The sequence below is a fragment of the Amyelois transitella genome, chromosome 29 (assembly GCF_032362555.1).
Source record: "Amyelois transitella isolate CPQ chromosome 29, ilAmyTran1.1, whole genome shotgun sequence".
NCBI classification, from domain to species: domain Eukaryota; kingdom Metazoa; phylum Arthropoda; class Insecta; order Lepidoptera; family Pyralidae; genus Amyelois; species Amyelois transitella.
Genome location: NC_083532.1, coordinates 1324880 through 1331759, shown reverse-complemented (window position 1 = coordinate 1331759; position 6880 = coordinate 1324880).

The window sequence follows — 6880 nt, the reverse complement described above, 5'->3', positions numbered from 1 at the left end:
ACTTTTTATTGCGAAAAAGAAACTACGCGGACGAAATCGCGGACAAAAGATAATTCAATATTAAAATGATCGGAGTATACCATAAAAAAATCAGTATCACAAGACAAATATGAAAATTGCACTCTATAACATTGTAATTAAAGGTCAAATTAGTATGATGTGTTATCACGAAAAAAACAGTACGCCGAACAGCTGACCGGTACATCCGGCAGATGTCGCTGAAGTCGCCATAAAGATGAGTTCACATCTGGTACAGTCAACGGCATTTAGCTTATATATCCAAATTCACTGGAATCTAGGGTGGAACCGTGACATGCGGATGATTTTACATACATATAATCACGTCTATATCCCTTGCGGGGTAGACAGAGCCAACAGTCTTGAAAAGACTGAGAGGCCACGTTCAGCTGTTTGGATTAACATACATACATATGGTCACGTCTATATCCCTTGCGGGGTAGACAGAGCCAACGGTCTTGAAAAGACTGAATGGCCACGTTCAGCTATTTAGCTTAATGGTAGAATTGTGATTCAAATAGTGACAGTTACATAAATATGGTCACGTCTATATCCCTTGCGGGGTAGCAGAGCTAACGGTCTTGAAAAGACTGATAGGCCACGTTCACCTTTTTGGTTTGATGATTCAAATAATGACAGATAGCTAGCTCATCGCCTAAAAGAAGAATCCCAAGTTTAAAAGCCTGTCCCTTAGTCGCCTTTTACGTCATCCATGCAAAAGAGAGAGAGAGAACGATAGAACTGAGATTCAATTTATCGGGTAATATAGATCGGGATAATTAGGGATGATTATACCAATATATTTATAGATTAATGAAAGCATGAGGGTAGGTTGCGTGATGCGCAGAAAGGCACAGGTTCGAATCCCACCTAGTAACTATTAGTATATACTTATCCCACCAATGACCGTTTTCGAAAGTTATGTACATTAGTTTGAATACTAATCGATGCTCTTACGGTGAAGGAAAACATCGTGAGGAAACCTGCACATTAAAGAAACTGAATGTGTAACTGAATGATCGATCCAAGAGGTCAGACGGGAGTCGCTTCGTGTAAAAAACTGACTCGCCCAATACAGGGTCCATGGTCAAAGGCATACCCCGGGCTCCTCTCCAGAGTGGTGAGGATGCAACCGGGACTAAAAGCCGGGAGAAATATGAAGAAGATTCCTAGATTGTTTGAATTAAAAATAACTTTGTCTATAATCATAGAAAAATAAAGAGTTTATTATAGTACCTACGAGATAATCTATGCATGTGGTAAATTACTAAATTAGATCATGGCATAATGAGCACATCTGTCAACATTTCACAAAATTAGTCAGTCGGTTGTATCTACACTATATAATATATAATATATAATAATATTATAAAGAGGAAAACTTTGTTTGTTTGTTTGTTTGGTTGTAATGAACAGGCTCAAAAACTACTGGACCGATTTTAAAAATTCTTTCACCATTCGAAAGCTACATTATCCACGAGTAACATAGACTATATTTTATTTTGGAAAAAAATAGGGTTCCGTAATATATTTGGATTTTTCGGACACAAACTGAAAAAAATCAACCAAAAAGTTACTTATTTTGCGTACGCTGCCTAAACTACAAAAGATAGAACCATAAAATGTTTTAATTAATTGTAGATCTTATAAATATCTACAAAAAAGTCCGCGACACACTATACCTACCTATGTCGAGTGAGGCACAACAACCACATTTTCATTTAAAAATCTTGAATTTTTTTGGTCTACATTTAAACGCGTTTTTTTTTACTCATGCTATTAATCCTTATCAAAATAAATAATTTCTTTAAATTCGTGTTCGGTTATTTTTTTTTATGTCGTTATTTATAACGACATAAAAAAAATAACTTATAATTTTTTTATAATTAAAATTATTTTTTTTTAAATTATTTATAATTTTTTTGAAACTCTACTCAATGTACAGGCAAAATATTTTAACTGTTTTATTATATGTATTGATTCTAACGGGTAAGTAAAGGGTCAGGTCAAAAGTACCTGAAACCGCCGAGCTTGCATGAAGAGAGTTATGAATGTGGATGAAGCGAAGGAAGTATGCAGAGATCGTGGCAAGTGGAAAGAGGTTGTCTCTGCCTACCCCTCCGGAAAAGAGGTGTGATTTTTATGTATGTATGATTCTAACGGGAGATAAGGGGGAAAGCCAGTCTAATTTAATTATATTTTTGTGTTAAATTGACAAAATATTGTGGTCACCACGGACTCAGAAAATCGTGGTTGCTATAATCAATTCTTGAATTACCAAATGTCTGAACTTAGAGAGTAAACCACAGCGATTTGTTCACAGATTTGTTCACAAACATGTCGTCAAACCGCAAGAGCAATGACCGATCATTCAATCAAAGCGGTCGTTCAGAAAATCTTCGAAAAACCACACGATACGTTGAGAAAAAGTGATCTTCTGAAGTACTTACTAAGCGGTTTCAGACGATTTAGGTTTAGAAGATATTATGCAATTTCAAAATTGATGTAATGAAGAGACTGGCCTTTAGAAAAAAGAGCATTTCTCTTTTATTTTTTGAGTAGAAACCGGTCTAGACTGTACTTGCATAGATATAGTACTTACGGTATTATAGCATAAATTTATTTAAAAATAATTGATACTAAACTATACTGCCTCGTCATTAATCGATTGTATCTTGTTATCATTGAATAGTTTAACATCATCAGTATTTATTTTGTCATACAATTCCTTGAGGTACCAGGTAAGTATATTTCACAAACTGTTTCCTAAGATTTTTATTATAACCTATCTTTCATAAACATAAAAGAGGTTAAAATATAAAATAGAAACTACATCCAGAAGTTTGTGGGATGCACCGTAATAATTTTATTTTTCCTTTGATCCCAAAAATGTTGAGAAAAAAAAGGATAGTCGTTTCCTACCTGAACCAAATATTGCAAGCCGTCTTAACAATAGTGATGTACGCTCTTTGGTTTCACTTATCGATAGTTCTTGTGACTTTAAAATTCATTCATTTAGATCCTAAAATAAAAGTAAACCATATTGAAACGTCTTCTTGTTGCAAAATATAGTTGTGTTGTTAAAACAAATTACAGTACTAAAGAAATGGACTAAGAATTGCACAACGCGCATCTCTTTCTGTCCCGTGAATGTCGTACAAGATGACTGAAGAAACATTGATATTTTTTACCATGATTCACAAACTGGGTTAGGTACATGCATACATACATACATATGGTCACGTCTATATCCCTTGCGGGGTAGACAGAGCCAACAGTCTCGAATAGACTGAATGGCCACGTTCAGCTATTTGGCTTAATGATAGAATTGAGATTCAAATAGTGACAGGTTGCTAGCCCATCGTCTAAAAAAGAATCCCAAGTTTATAAGCCTATCCCTTAGTGGCCTTTTCCGACATCCATGGGAAAGAGATGGAGTGGTCCTATTGTTTTTTGTATTGGTGCCGGGAACCACACGGCACTGGGTTAGGTAATATAGAAAAAGTCACAAAGTATACTTAATACGACAGCTTACACGATGTGAGTCGCTGTACGTAATCTGTTTTATTTTTCGTACTTTTTTTTAAATATTCTTATTGTATTTTTAAATTTAATATTATATATATACCTTACTGTTATATAAGTTTGATCTGCAATATTTATTCTTTCATATGACAGTTATTCATTCATTTTATTTGGGTGTTTAAGTTGCAAAATAAGTTTGTGTCCAACCTAAGAGATCATTCAACCTAGAATTCGTGGTCAGGTAAGTAAAACCCATAGATAAAAAAAATCAAATAGCTGACAATTTAGGAAATCACGGCTTCCGCGTCACGATTTTGATTCTGTTTTTTGCTGACAAAGCGTGATTTAAAAAGGCTTGTTGTAATAAAAAATATATAGATCGAATTTATGACTTTTACGGACCAAATTAACAATAAGTAGTGTAAAATACGTGATATTTGTACTACGTTCAGTCACCGGCTCGCTACAACACCAAGTACCCTAGTACGAGTACGTCCATTTGATTACCGTTCGCACGCAGCTGTCAACTTGACATTTGTGATACCGACTTGTGTGTGTGTGAGACAGCGTATTACATCTATTACCAGATGCAAACACTACGAGCAGGTTTAAGTTGCATGTTGAGTCTTAGACTTAATTTTTTCTACCATCAGTCATATTGGGATCATTACTGCTAATTTTCCAATTACAAAAAAAACTGCTTAATTTTATAACTAAAACAGCTGTAGCCTGCGAATCCGTTCGCCTTTTTTCGCAATAAACAGTAGCATATGGTTCAATTCTATTTTTGTACCAAATTTCATCAAAATCAGTTCTGTGGTTCACGCGTGAAAGCTTAACACACAGACAGAGTTACATTCACATTTATAATGTTAGTAGAAATGTCATTTGAATTTAAACGCAAAATGCAATACTCGTTGCTGTGTTGTTCGTCCAGATAACCAATTAAAGATAATGGCGGCAATTGGCGGAATTATGTCATTTCACTTCTGGCCAATTAAGAAATCATTCCTGTGTTATGAGGTGACATATAGTGAGTAACAGCTGTTGAGTTCTTTTCATATTCTGTTGTGTCAATTTAATTGTGTCTTGTATTTATATTATTAGTAACATAGGCCATGGATTATCCATGATTCTTAAATACGAAATAAATTTAATAATATTTATTTAAACTTTATTGCAAATAATACAAATTTATAGCACAATTGGCGGACTTAATGCCATGAGCGTTACCTACCACTATTTGAGCATGAGTATTATCTATCACTAACCATTCGGTCTGACAGAGAACTTTATGTGGGGTCAAACTAATATATTTATACTTGCACATAATACAAAATTATATGATTCAAATAGAAATTAGTGAGGAGGCTTATAATATAGCCTATATTATACGGCATAATACGGCAAGGAAAAATAATGGGGGGAAACCTGCACTTTCAGGCTAATGGATGTGAAACCATAATAAAATATAGGTTTGGTTCTTCTACAAAACTTACGGAGGTCAGACGGAATGATTGAATGAAAAACTATTGAATGGCTTTAAAAGAAGTACACGGGCATAATTTATTTTATAAACCAAAAAATCATGAAAAGAAGATTAAACTTTTGCAATAATTATTAGTTGTATCGACTGATTATTATTTGAATATATAATCGTGACTGTGTCTATAATGTATCTACACTTTCACCTCTTGACATATTTTTTGTACACAAAGAAAAATTAGCAATTACTCAAAAACTGTGGGAGCCTTGATAACATCAGCTTTCACTAAATTGTGATGCTCATACAATTTAAGTACGTAATGCCATAATTTTTTATTGTTTTGGAACTAATGTGGGAAAGATATAAATGATTTAGCTTGTGTTATAGGTAAATATGAATGTGTACCAAGAGGAAAGTATCAAATCGATATATTGTATCGATTTGGGAATATAAAAAATAATAATGTCATTTTTTTCATGAACTTAGTTTAAAGGAGTATATATAATGTAGAAAGACATTTTATATATAAAGATACCTTTTTAAAATGAGACTTTGTCCAAAATTTTAACGAAAAACAATATTTCTATGATTTAAGCTTTGATGTACAGAATACTTACTGAATATCAAAAATAATGTAACTTTTCGATAATTCGATTTTACTTTTAAAACAGTTTACGCCTAATAATTCGCTATGATCGCAGCACAAATAGATAATTTTGCAGTATAAAAAAACATTTACAATAAAAAAGTCCCAGCATTACACCACTACACTATACATTGTAAACGAAATAAACTGTTATCATACAAATAACGGCTGTAATCATATCCTTCAAGAAAATATAACTTCGGCGAGGTGCAAGCGTATCAAATGACAGACAGACTGGTTGAGACAGACTGCCCGATGTTGTGGTGAACAGTAGTCGTATTATGTTATTATGAAGTACTTTGAATTACTAGTACCTATCTAAGTTGAGTTTTTTTTCTAACATATAATAACGTTTATATCCCTTGCGGGGTAGACAGAGCCAACAGTTATCAAAAGTCTGAAAGGTACGTTATAAACGTCAAAACTAAGCATATAAAGAATTTATTATGCTAGAGATTAAAAACTGACGATTAAAATTCTGCGTAATGTTTCCGGTGTAAAGAAAAGAATTGTCACACAAGAATGTTTTCGTTCAATTTAATAAAATACATACACACATACATAAAATCACGCCTCTTTCCCGGAGTGGTAGGCAGAGACTACCTCTTTCCACTTGCCACGATCTCTGCATACTTCCTTCGCTTCATCCACATTCATAACTCTCTTCATGCAAGCTCGGCGGTTTCGGGTACTTTTGATAAAATATTTACCAAATTAAGTTTATTTCTAAAGCCTGTGTATATTTACCGCTTCTTCTGCACTGACGCCTTGGAAGCGGCAGTAAACTTAGTTTTTAAGTAATTTATTTGACGTCAACCAAGTTGTTAAACCATACGACAATTATTAAGCGATATAATAATATCCTATAATACTGAATAAAAAATTTTGAATTTTTGAATTTTTTTTTTGAATTTTATGAACTAATAAGAAAAACATCAAAATGTGTTATATATACTAACCTATTTACTATCACAATTTATATATCACAAAATAAAAATGTAATTTTGTCTGCATTAGAAATCAGACCCAAGGCGGGGCAGGTCATTGAAATTATGTCATTGCGTTAATTCTGCTAATTAAAGCAATTAATGTCATTGATATTGAATGGAGCCCCAATTACAAATTAAAATTGCGTTGTAATAGACATAATTATTACCAAAAAAAAAACTAAAAGAGCTGAACATTTGTTTATTAAAAAAAAACAA